Source organism: Apium graveolens, chromosome 4, assembly GCF_009905375.1.
Source record: "Apium graveolens cultivar Ventura chromosome 4, ASM990537v1, whole genome shotgun sequence".
Taxonomy (NCBI): Eukaryota; Viridiplantae; Streptophyta; class Magnoliopsida; order Apiales; family Apiaceae; genus Apium; species Apium graveolens.
The window spans coordinates 141795262-141809818 of record NC_133650.1 but is presented as its reverse complement, the minus strand read 5'-3'; positions in this window follow the sequence as shown (position 1 = coordinate 141809818).

Sequence of the window (14557 nt, the reverse complement as noted above, 5' to 3'; positions counted from 1 at the left end):
CTCTCGTTCTCGTTAATCGTTTGAGAGATCATATCCAGGATCTTAATTTCTTGGGTTTCCCTAAACCTTTCTTAATATTTTATATCCCTTTAATGATACTCTCTTACAATCCTTGAATTGAAATCCTTTTAATCATATTACTTTATACTTAATTCTTTCTGTATCTGGTGGATTTTCGGGAAAAATCAAAGTGTTCGAATTCGAATTCTGACGATTTTTGCATACAGTCATTTACATGATGGAGTATTAATATGATCTCAGAATATCCATAAAATAGCCCCTATATAGGTTGGTCTGACAATTTTCTCTAATTAACACAATCATCAAAATTTTACTATTCATAAGGATTACAATATTTCCAAAATTTTGGGATTATTACATATATACAATACTAACATTAAAGAGAGCTCCAATTAAAACTATTAAAATTGTAGGGAGTCATAAAAGTAACTTGGATATTTCAACAGAACTCTAAAAGGTCCGTAAAATATTATAAATTAAGTTTTATTAAAAAACACAATGTAATGCTAACACAAGTATAATGAACACTAACTCGCCTCTACATCGTGTGCCAAAAAGGATAAATTTCACTGCGTACTCTGGAGGACAACAAATTAAACATTAGATGCTACAATGTAAATACCATTAACAAAATGGAAAATCCATAAATTAAATCGAAGAAATAGAATTAATGATTGATTGACCATGGATACCTGAAATATTTGCCGATAATCCGGCGAGGATATATGATATAGCTAAAACACTAAGATTAATTAAACATTGATAAACATTGATGCTTGGAGGAGAAAGGTGGAGCTCAGGGGTACTTATACTCGCTATATCCTCATGTTCGGCCAATTAATTAAGATAGAGAGTCCAAAACTGAATTAAACGAATGGCTATGGCTATTGATGTTCCGGGCAGGAATTTTCGTGCATTTAGGGTTTTCTGTTGATTTTTTTTGCATCAATTGCGGTTCAGTTACAAAGAGTGAGGAAGTAAAATAGAGAAATGGATAGAGACTCGGGAATTCAGATTAAATAGTTTAAACACATTTGGGAGATGCCATGACAGACGGTAGTGATTTTACTTTATATAGATTACTTAAATAAATAAGTAGCGATGGATGTCTGAGTTTAATCTGCACCATACCAAATAAAAAACAATGGTATTAAAGAACCTGAAGTGAGGCTGATAACTTAGCATACAAAATGAAGGAAAAAAATTGCATCATTATAATGCATGTACACAATGGAATGCAAGTGCATACCTAAATTTATAAAATCTCAGACATAAGTTTATCTAGAATTGCAGAGGATTTGACCATGAAAATAAAAATATCCCAAAAATAAGTTACCAAAATAATTAAAATAAAACATAAAGAAATGTAAAAATTTAAAAGAAAAACGTAAGGAGAAGACACAATTACTAAAATCAGTAAACACCTCATTTTTGTAATACTGTTTTGCCCAAAAGTTCCAGAGTTGTAGCTGCTGGTGGTGGATTTGTTGATGAGCAAGTTCGTTGTCCAAGCCAACTTAAAGGCTTAGCCATTGAAATCAGTCTCGGTGCGGGACTATATTTATAAATAAATGACTAAATTTAATTCATTTGCAGTAGATATGAGGATCCACTACCCTATGTTCCCACGCAGACCATTGGTATTTTTACTTATCTAAGGGGACGAGGGGAATAGGAAGGAAACTACATCTATAATGCAACAAGAAGAAAGTTTATCTGCAATAAATTTTAAAGTAGTAGTATGAGTTATACAATCTCTTATTTTCCTTTCATCCCTCTTTAAGAAAACCTGATCAACCCTAGTCTTCTTACTACCACTATTAGACCTGGAAGTCCTGAAATCAATGCGCTCTTTCTCAACATCCTTTGCTGCATCAGCCACCTCTGTCACATTACCAAACTTAAAAGAATTTATGGAACCCCTCAGATAAGACTTCAACCCCCATTTAAATATATCATCTTGCTGTGCAGCAGTCCCTGTAACTGTCCCAGCAATTACAGTCGACCATATAAACCTTTCCATTTAATCAGTAATGCTTTCATCATGATGCTGTGCAATAGAATGCAACTCCCTCAAATAAACTTCCTTATCAGCATTAGAGAAGTACTGCTCATAGAACACCTCCTTGAATCCCTTCCATTCCAAAGCCTCTACATACCTCTCCCTTCTAGTAGCTTTCACTCCTCTCCACCACCTCTGAGCTTCTCGAGATGAACAATCCAATTTTCAGCATCAATAGGAGTCAGTGTTGAACTAAAAGAGTCTGGTTTCTGCTTCAAAAACCTCTCAAACCATACAAACGGCTCTAACTGATGGCCCTGACCGTTCTGATTCTGATTCCCATTTCTATTCTGATTTCATTGTCCATCCTGTTTTCCCTCACCATACTAATTTCCTTGTCCATTCCGATTTCCCTCTCCATTCTGATTTCCTTGGTTTTCCAAAGCCTGTTGTATAGTCTGAGCCACTTCTTCCCCTATCATCGTAGTAAGCTCAGTGGGGTCAATGTGAAAAAGATCACGTCTAGGAGGCATCTACAATGTAAGATAGCGAACGCATGAAGATTACGAGAACAATTATGATGAAGCAGTTCCAAACAGATTTCAAAATGATGAAGCAAAATGAAATGATAAAGAGTATAATAAAACGATATTAAATGGAACACCCATCCTATTGTCTACCCAAACTCACAGATCAACCTAAGTAGGTTTTCTACAAGAAAGAACCTAAGCTCTGATACCATCTCTACAACAACCCCTTTTTTAGTTTAAAAGGATATATTACTTAAAATCCATAAACCTGCAAACAGAGCATTAATATATTTCTAAACAATAATTAAACAGTCTAAAAATCTCTAAAATAATATTAAATCTCCAAACTATCTAAACCAATAATATAATTTGAATTCTCTAAATAAATAATTAAGTTTGGATAATGATAAAGTTTGAAATCCTAATCAGTAAAATGGGGTAGCTCTTCATCACAAGTCCTAGATCCCCCTAAGCACCTGCAAGAAAAAGAATAGGGGATGAGCTAAACGCCCAGTACGGATTTGGAATACAGTTTACAAAATACGAGATCAAAAATATATAATCTGCAGTTTACAATAAAATAACAATTTTTAAAATAAGTAAGGCTGAAGCAATGAGGGGTTAGGATATTTCATACCAAGATCCGAACAGATATAAATACACACATCATAGGGTACCTAATGCATGCAACATAACGACTAACGTGTACGGAGGATACATCGTCACCGTAAATAAATCACAAATCAAACTCTGGGTGCACCCACGTATCCTTAACAAATATTAAATGGAAATAATCTCCTCCCAAGAGCTAACAAAAGGATACATCGTGACCAATCACACTGTCACGGAAGTGTCATGTCACTAGTGTCGCAATGACATAGGTGTAGTACCCCTACAGCTGGTTAACTCGGTATACCCTATATCTCTAAGGGTTCAAATAAAAATATTCTTGATAAATTTTAAAATCACATGAGACAAATAATTTAGTTTTCCAAAACAGAGGATGTCATAAATGATTTTTGAAAACCGCATAAACATATATTTAAAATTTTTAAAATTAACTTTTAAAACAATTTCCAGAAGTCAAAATGATCAAACAATATTAACGGAGCAAATAAAGTATAGAATTCAACAAATCAGAGATATTTAATTCCTAAGAGAAGTAGCGCTGAATAAAAAGGAGATAGAATCTGTAGCTCAAATATCGCAACTCTATTACTACCGAAATCACATGATGCTCTAAATTCCCGGTTCCTGACCTATTTACAAAATTATAATTTATAATTAATATACATTATTAATTACATGTCTATGCTAAAGTTAGCTAACCAGGTCGACCAAATTCACTTGCATGTATACATACTTTGTGTTGCCACGTCAGGGAAATGATCAACTCAATACATTAATTAATAAAGAAATTAACAATTTTTAGCCAAAAGATGTATAAACTCACTATATATGAATTCAAAGTCTATGCACTACAGTGACCATCTAGTAACATGTAGGCCTTATTAATCAATTAATATAAGACAACTAACCCAATCTACACGCATGTACCATGACATCCATTTTTATGTTACTAGTTTGACAATATCAAATAAATAAATATAATAAAATACTGAGAGAAATCATGTACATGAACATTATACAATCCTAATTTTTTATTTTAACACAACACCATGATCCTAAAACTATTCAAGCTATTGGATCAACTATCACAAAATTTGTTATCATGATTTTATAACAGTGTTAATAATAATAATATTTTATTACATATCACATACTACACAAACTCATTAATATTATAAAATTGAATTCAATCCATGTTCAAACTAAAAAAAAAGAATTTATTATTAAATAAATATATAAATTATTGGTACATAATATCGAATTAATGACCTACAAAACCAAAGGACATTGATTTTCAGGAAATCGTACACAGAAATGTCACATAAATATTATAATAATCCTTATACTTTAGAAGCATGATAGTCACATAAAAGACTACCAAATATAGTATTAAAATATAAATGTTAGTGTAACACCCCCAAATCCGGGGTCGGGGATCCGGGTTGTCACGAGTTCCATTTTCCTTAATAACACCCAATCTTAATAAATAATCAACTACTCTGTACTGTGACCCCACCATAAACACACACATCACAAGTTATAGTCTCAGAGATGAATATCCAAAAAAATAATCACAAGTCGTTTTATTCCACCATTATATGCCAATACACTTTAAAATGGTTTCTGAATAAATTTACTTTCTTTGCCATTAGTACAATTCGTAAATATACATAAATCTGGTACGTCAAAAGTTGAAAGCCTAGCCTATTGGTAGTTCCTACCTCAGCTACAGCGACATCAACACCTATAGGAAACTGCGGAACGTTTCCTATCCACTCGCGAATTGGGAGCTTGGTCATGTTCATCTTGTTTATCTGATATTGTGTGATGAAAGAAGAAAGCAAGGGTGAGCAACAAGCCCACCAAAATAATATGTATAATGATTAACAATATACGAGCATTCTCATAGTACTCATGAAAGTTTTGGTCAAAAGAAATGAACCAAGTTTGATATCTTAATGCGATGAAGTCGCCAAATATTCAGTATATATACATATATACTTTTCAAAATATTGGAAGTCCTCTTCCATGCATAATATACACAGAGTTCTAGTTTATAACTGTATAAAAATATCGTTGCAAGGTGATCTCATATGTCTAACCTTGTCTCAACGTTTTTCTGAAAATCTTTGACATGCACAAGATAATCATTTACTAGATATAAGTTTAAAAGATGAAGTTACAAGATACCCCAATATACTTATATCTTTTTTCGAATTCTACTTGAACTACTACCGTTTAATGTATAAATAGTTCATCCCATAGATTATGCTACAAGACAAAACTTGTATAGAATCAATCTTTAAAATATCATCAAAATAAAATGAAGTAATGAGATACTTCATTTGATGCACACATCATTTTGAAAACTTGACCCTGCCAACACTCAACAATCGCCCAACCGTAGCCTTTCTATCGAAGTGCTCTGGGTAGTGATGCAGAAATATCCAATTGGATGATGAACTCATTACGGGAGTTTGCCACGCCAGGAAGACCACTTACGATGATCAGTCGTAGTAGTACAACCCCACCATTTTCTACATGTAGAGGAGAACCTGTCGGATTTACTTGTCAACCGAACACTGGACTCCTAAGTAATGGACCGTCTTAGCGGAACTTCCAGGCCATTTTGGGCCAATATAATAAGGCTGGGCCGGCGCCACTCGACCACTTACGCCACTCCTAGTTCAGATGAAATCCATGACTCTGAAACGTAAAGCTCGTCCCCCCTTTCCCCAAGTAGAAACTTGTTGATACGGCTCCACCAAGAAGTCGTATCTAGTTGGAAAGGAAAACTCATCAATATTTCCCAGGCGATGCCTGTTAATGGATTAACTTGTTCCAAGAATTTTACTTCCCGAGTATTGGGTAAGTAATCAGAAACTCTTTTATCAAGACAGCAACCTTGTTGCGAATATAAAACACACCACAGAGCCGGATCCCTCAGGTTTTGAGCGAGTATTTAAATCCCCTTCGAAAGGAGGATCTTAAATATAAAAATGAGTTTTGGGATCCGCTCTAACTTTTAAAATCATTTTGAAGACTCGCAAAACATTTTTTAAGAATGTTCGGAGTGATGCTGATTTGGTAAAATAAATCAGTCCCAATATATTAGAAAATATCTGAATATTATTATTTAAATAATAATCCCATAAAGAATAATCTTTATAAAAATAATTGAAGTAGAAGTTGTAAAACTTATACTTGAAATGAATCTTAAATAATCAAAGATGTACTTATACGAAAGTAATATCTTTATTTGAATAATCAAAAGTAAGTTTGATTATTGACACATTATTCTATAATAAAATCAAGAATATTATTTAGTAAATAATCGGAGTCATAAGTCCTCGAATGAATATTCAAAATAATATTCATTAATAAAATAAACGGAGTCATAAGCCCTCGAATGAATATTCAAGATAATATTCATTAATAAAATAAAGTTATCGAATAAACCTTATTCGATTCATAGTTTTGAAAACTGTATCCATATATATATATATATATATATATATACTCGGGAACATCGACTCCCGGTTTAGAAATATGTTCACCTTTTGATCCCCTATACTAAGGGTAAACTCAAATACTGCTTATTTCTAGCATAGGTATTATGCAACTATAAGCATTGAACCAACAGATATATAATCAAGAATATGAAACAGGCATGCATATATACCCTATCACATGCTACAATATATCGCAAGAATTTGCTAATAACAAATATGCATTTATCGCAAGATCATGCATATACACATATACATCACAACAACAGTTATACGGGTAGAAAACTTGGCTGAGTGCTCCTAGATAGACTTAAGCTTAGAGTGGGTCCGATAACCTATGAACAATAACATAAGTTGGAATTAAACCCCGGTCGCTTAAGAAACTAGACTTTAACCATTTAGAGTCCTAACGTTCGCTTTCGCACTTAACGATTTACTTAAGTCGCTCGAGTACCCTCGGCTCCACCATTTTTAATAATTTAACCATTATGAGTTTTAAGGCGATTCCTTCGCGAGTACCTTACCAACTGCCTAATCCACTTTAAATAATTGTTTCTTACCCCAATTAGTCATTTAAGGTCCTTAACCAAGGTTTCAAAGTAAGGCGAGGGGTAATGGTTCGGTCGCGAAACGCCGTTACTTAAAACGGTCGTTTCTCCTAAACCGTACATCGGATTCAAACGAACCACATATCAAAACGAAGATCGCAACATGAACTATCTAAAAATGGCAATGGTAAAAACCTAGCAGGTAGTTCTCGGGTCCTAATGTTATGAACAAAAGCAGTCTAAAGTAAATCGGATATTACGACGGCTATGTTTACGCGATTTCCCAATTTTATACCATTCCAATTCAACCCACAATCAATCCACAATCAAAAATCCATCCATACCATACTACAACAGCCCCAACAACTCAATATCAATTCATACTTATTTCCCAATTATGAACTAAGAGTTTACTTAAGTTCATTCACTAATAACCAAGACTTTCAACTCCAAAAATATCACAAAACCAACCAATCTCTAAACACACAATAATCATGCCTCTCATCAACTAAACTACTCATAACAAGCTTTAAACATGATTACACACCCATTACACTAACCCATCATCTAAACATTAGGAAATCTAAACAACAAAACTTAAGACTAAGATCATGAAGAGTTATACCTTCCTTGAAGCTTTTAATCCATGAAAGATCCTTGGAATGCCCATGGAAGCCTTAATCTAACCTCGTACAAGCTTGATCTTTCAAAGAAATCAAGAACACAAAAATTAATTTCAAGAAGTACTATTCACCATCTTCTTCCTTGATTTATAAAAAAAGATTGGCATGGAATTAGAAGCTTAAACTTATAGGAAGTATGTAACTATCCATGGGGAAGCTTAGATAAATACCTTGCCAAATAGTAAGTGGTGGAGCTTGGATCTTCATTTTTTTATAAAAGAAGCCGAGAGCTTCATGAAGAAAATGGGGGGGTTTTGTGTTTTGTGATTGTTTTGATTTGCCTTGGTTGTTTTTGTTTTGATTTTGGTTAATTACCTTATTAACCTTGAACTTTGTGTGGTTTTCATTCATCCACACCTCCTTCCCTCCTACGTCATGCTTATGTCACTTTGTGATGTCATCATCCCTTACTTGCCCTCTTCTTATTGGTTGGTTGACCTCATCATCCCTAACCTCCTTGATTAACTTCCTAATTGTTTGCCTAATGACCGCTGAGCTGTTATACGGTTCGCTTAACTTTCGCTTTCGTTTATCGTTTGAGGGATCATACCTGGGATCTTATTACTTGGGTTTCCTTAACCTTTCTCAATACATTATAATCCTTTTATGATCCTCTCTTATAATCCTATAATTTAAATCCTTTTTATCCTGTTACCTTATACTCAATTCTTTCCGTATCTAGTGGATTTCCGGGATAAATCAAAGTGTTCGGAATTGGATTCTGACGATCTTTACATACACTTATATACCATATAGAGTACTAATAAAATCTCAGAATATCCATAACAGAACCCCTACATAGTGTGGCATAAAAAGTTTTCTCATTCAGCATAATCTGCAAAATCACTATTCATAAGGGTTTCAAAAATTTCCAAAAATTGGGGTTATTACAGTTAGTGTGCGATAAAGATCCACATGCAGCCTATATCACTAGCCTTTTAATAACACATGTTTAGTATATAAAATTATCATGGCAGATTGAATATAGTAACTAATTTATCAAGTACCCAAGATGGAGACATTAGTGGTGGCAATAAAGAGTTACCTGATCTAGTAGACTAATAGACACAAAAAGGAAAAGTATGCCTCTGTTTTCCTCTGTATTTTTCCCCCTCCGCGACTGCTCCCCTAGTGTTTTGTTACTAGACTCGGATACTTAAACATAAATCGAATAGACTAATATATAGAGTACTTAATATCCTACGACCTTTAGAATTCTAATAATAAACTAAAATGTCTAACATAAATCCTTCTTCTAAAATAACTAAATAATCTATTAGGGCACTTCTTCTTAATCTAATCATAGTTTAAAATATTTTACTAGTATTATTATTATTATTATTAGTAGTAGTAGTAGTAGTAGTAGTATTTAAAATCACTGATATTACATATATACCCTCTTAAAAGGGATTTCATCCCCGAAATCAAACGAAACCAGATAGTCGTACTTGAATCAAATAAATGTGGATATTTCTCACGAATAGATTCTTCTAATTCCCAAGTAGCTTCTCTTTCATAATGATTTTTCCACAAAACTTTCATAATTGGAATGGCGTTCTTCCTCAAAATTCGCTCCTCTCGAGCTAAAATAGCCTTGGCTTCTTCTTAACAAGAAAGATCCTCTCGAATCTTATGTAATGGATACTGAACTACGTGTAATGGATTATATTTATGATCCCTCAAAACAGACACATGAAACACTTTATGCACATGAGATGGTATTGGCGGCAATGAAACTTTATACGACACTTCCCCCACTTTCTTTATAACATCAAAAGGTCCAATATATCTCAGACTAAGCTTCCCCTACATACCAAAACACTTCACACCCTTACAAGGCGACCCCTTTAAGAATACATGATCACCTGGCTCAAATCCACCAAACTTCCGATGTTGACCCGCATAACTCTTTTGACGCGATCGAGCTTCCTTCATACTTTCTTTAACTTTCTTTACCTTCTCATTAGTGATTCTAACTAGCTCTGGTCCTTCAATGACTTTCTCTCCAACCTCATCCTAACAAAATGGTGGAATACCAATACCCACGTGCCAACTATTACTGTACGCAAACTCAACAAGATACAAATACTTATCCCAATCACTTGTCCACTCCAAAGAGCATGCCCTCAACATATCCTCCAATGTCTGCATCATCCGCTCTGACTGTCCATCGGTCTTAGGATGATAAGATGTACTAAAATTAAACCTCGTACTCCAAGTTTGTTGAAAATCCTTCCAAAAACATGATATAAATCTCGTATCTCTGTCAGAAATTATCGACATAGGCACACCTTGAAGTCTAACAATATCATGCTGAAAAATCTCTTTTAACTCATGAACAGGAGTAGTCTCTCTAATAGGTAAGATTTTAGGTCCGTAATCAACTGTAAAGGGGGTGAATACAGTTTATGCAATCAATTCGACAAAGCTTTAACATAATAAACAGTTTTTATATTAAATAAATAAAAATTGTTACACACGTACTCTCTCAAAGGATGAACAATTATCCTTGAGAGCTGCTAGGTTATCAGAAAGATATTATAATTCATTAACGTAACTCATATAGAGTAAACCTAATATGTGCTTATATAGTGCACATTTACACAATCAATTAGGAATCCTATTCTATTACAATAAGAAAACCTAGTACATATCCAGTATGATTGCTTATGAATAAAGTCTTTCACCTCCTAGATTCTACAATCCTTTTCCTTGTAGAATATCTATTGAAGTTATCAAATCCTGATGACATCAACTGCTAATCATCAAGTACCGATGGACAAGTACTGATGATGTGACCTCTAGTAAATACTGATATTAAGTCCTGATAATGAACTCTAATAGTTTATATCCTGATATTATCAATTATATCGAACAATCTCCCCCAACTTGTGCATTATGTAATCATGTACAAGTTCTAATTGATGATGTCAAAACTGTCTAAATGCAGAAGTCAAATAAACTTATACAATCTTACAGATAGTGATTATCAGACTTCATTCCTAAACTCTAACATAGTCTGTAGCTTCTTTAAGAAACTTCTTCAGCAGATTTTCTTCCATTACATTCAAATACCATTGCATCCTCTATTTTATATCTTTAAGCTCATCTGTAGATTCATCATTTTGATAAATGGCTGCCCTGAGGTCAAGTAACTTTGAATTTCCAAGAGATAGATCATCCAATTCCAGAAATCCAATTATATTTCGATCAAGATTAAAAGTAAGAATTTCTCTTCCTATAGACATAATCACCTTGGCTCCTCCAATAGGCATATCAACAGCATATTCAGTTTCATCAATGAACTTTGGAATGTAGTTTGACTTGTAAGTCATTCCATTCTGTTTCAACTGTATTAGGTTCTTTAAAAATATAGACCATCCAGTAGTTCTAGAGTTATTTACCTTAAGAATTGTAGGAACACATTCCAACTTCTGCCATGGTTTATCTTTCATATGTTCTTATATCAACCTCAACCTTTTCCCAGACTCCGGAAAATAGATCAATTTCTCTCCAACAAGATCAATGACAATTTGTACTGATATGATCTTTTATAAGTCCTCAAGCATCACATTGTATCCAATTTCTGTTAGATTTGCATGCTTTCTTAGAATCAAAGCATCACCAACAGATGGATCAATATTTAACCTTCCTAGACCACTTATGATTCCAGGTCTTCTAGCATGAGAAATCCCACTGAAATTTTCTTTAAAGTTTCAGAGGAATCTCTTCTGGGTGCAGGCTTCTTGTTTCCCCATAACAACTTTCTCTTCTCTTCAAAAGTAAGCTGACACATCAGGATTTATGTTGTCAGAATCAAGATTTATTATTTCAGCTTGAATTGGATATAGAAAATCAACAACTTGAGTAGTATCAGAGGTTGTAATTAATTAAACATCAAGATTTGCTTCTTTATTAACTTGAGCAGTGTTAGAGGCTAACTTCAAATAGTTAGCCCAATCAACTCCATGAATCTTTCTTTTTTCTGAGCTTGACTGACTTTTTCTTCTTCATCTCTTTCTTCAGTATCAAAAGCTTGAGAAACTGTATAGACTGGATCTATCAGTAATTGATTAGGTGCCTTAGATACTAATTTCTTCTTAACAACAGCTTTATCTTTAGGTTTTGATGGCTTGGACTTCCCTCATATCTTCTCCTTCCCCTTAAGTCTCCTGTCAACGGTTAAAATTTCTTGGGACCTTAGAGGTCTTTTAGCATTTTCTTGACTTACCTCCCTTATGACTACCCCTTTTGTTGGTCTTCTGGAAGGATCATCTTTATAAGGATCTTAGGAGATAACAACATCAGTATTTACTGTCTTCATAGAGTTCTTGAAATCTTCCTCCATCTGCCTTAGTTGTTCTGGATCAACACCTGGGTTCTCTTTCTCAAATATTCTTCTACTCACCTCAGAGTCAAATGCTTGAACCTTTGGGTCCTTGTAGAACATAGTTGTTTTTCTTCCTTTTATTTTCAAAGTTTAAAGATACTAACTTGCTTCTCCACCAACTTCTATCTCCAGAATGCCTTAGTCATCATCAGCAGTTGTGACTTTTAGAGTTTCTTGATTTGTTGTAGTCATAGTCAGTTCCTTTAAATGTTGAATTATCCTCTGATTCTTCCTACTTCCTCCACTAATCCCAACTACATCTTCTCCTTTTCTTTTCATAATTTCTTTCATTCCTCCTTTATCTCCACCATTAGGATTTGAATCATCAGTGTGACGCCCTCCAAACTCAGGTCAGAAGTTTGGGGTTCACAACACACACACAAAATATAAAAACCTGGATATAAAATATTATATGCATTGACCCTTCTTTACAATACCACGGATCTCAACTGGTTAAAGTATGAAATCAAGCCACAACCTTAACTTTTATTACATCGTACCAAATCCCAACTAGTTCCACTTACAACTGATAATGATGTCATTTTTACAATCTTCCATAACTCAGCTACAATATAAAGCTCCTGCTAGCTTAATCCAACTTAACCTGGAATCCTAGCTCACACATTGGACTGGGAATCCTCATTACCAACAATTTCCTTTTCAACTGTAGGATAACATAAAAAGATTTGCAAGAGTGAGCTAACTAGCTCAGCAAGTCATAATAGCAATAACTGAAGTTAAACGATGATCAATTGAAATGATTCAGAAGAATCAAGTTTCTTGATAAGCAAGGATTAGAATTGGATATTCACATTTTATTTTAAAAACCAAGGTTAGGCTGCTGATCAGTCACACACTAACCCCGAGCAAGGCACACAGCTCTGCTCTCTATACTGGATTCAATGCAGGCATTGGCCTATTATGACCACGAATCTGGTCTAACCATGAATCTGGTCCACATTTATCAAACCATCCAATTCTAAAATGATTTAATATGATAATCATTGTATTTCAATAAAAACTTAATCATAATTAACATTGATAAAGCATTTGTTAGGTCACACACACACTGTAGAGGGGGTGAATACAGTGTATAGTACACTCAAATCGAACTTTAAGAACTTAAGTAACAAAAAACAAATTTTATTGAAACAATAAACTCTGTTACAGTATGGAACTGTTACCTCTCAGTGATGAACAAATATCACGAGAGCTGCAAGGGTTATATAGAATAATAACTTCGATAATGATAACACTTATAGTGTAAACCCTATGCCTGTGTTTATATACTACACAGTTACAAGATAATCGCTAATTGATATAGAATATAATTCTGCTTCCTAAAATATATCAATCAGATATCTTTTCTTCCAAGTATTCCATTCTTCACGGAATTCCTTCTTCATGCATATCTCTTCTTATGTTTATCTCGATCTTCTTTCCTTTAATCAGCTACTGTCCTTATCTGATTGTCCTTCAGCACTTAAGTTCTGATATCTATCTTCTGATGATTATCTCCTGATAATATAAGTACTGATATCCTTAAGTCCTGACTTCCAGTATAAGTACTGATCAACAGTTAAGTACTGATTTATCCTGTTCACATAAGATCTGAAAGCTAAACATAAAACATATTAGCCATGACATTATCAAATATATCTAACAATCTCCCCCAACTTGTAAATTAACAAAATATACAAGTTTAACAGATATTTGATGATGTCAAAAACATTAAGTACAAATGCATGAGAAATAGACTAGATAACTACAACTTACAGTCCTTAAAGTTTTTACCAATTTCAACTTCTGATAACAACTTCAATCTGTATAAATATCATAATTTAAGAAGTTGTAGATCTTCGACTTGGCTTCTTCATTTTCTGATCTCTCTGATGTCAGGAGTTGTTCTGAGATAGTTCTTCAACAAACATTTCTCAGCATATCTTAGTTCATCAATCATTCTCCTTTTAACATCTTTAAGCTCTGCAGTATCTTCACCGGTTTGAAAGATTGCAGCTCTGAGATCATTAATCTTTGCTTTTCTTAACTCCTGATCTAGTCTTATGACATAAGCTTTGTCAGATTCAAGATTGAATTCAAGTCCCTTAATACCAAGATACGTTCTGATCTGTGCAGTATTAGGCTTCATATCAACAATATCATCATTGTGATCTCTGTACTTTGGAACATATATGCTGTCAGACTTAACAGAATAAAGCCTTTTCTGTCTCTGAATCTGTTCTT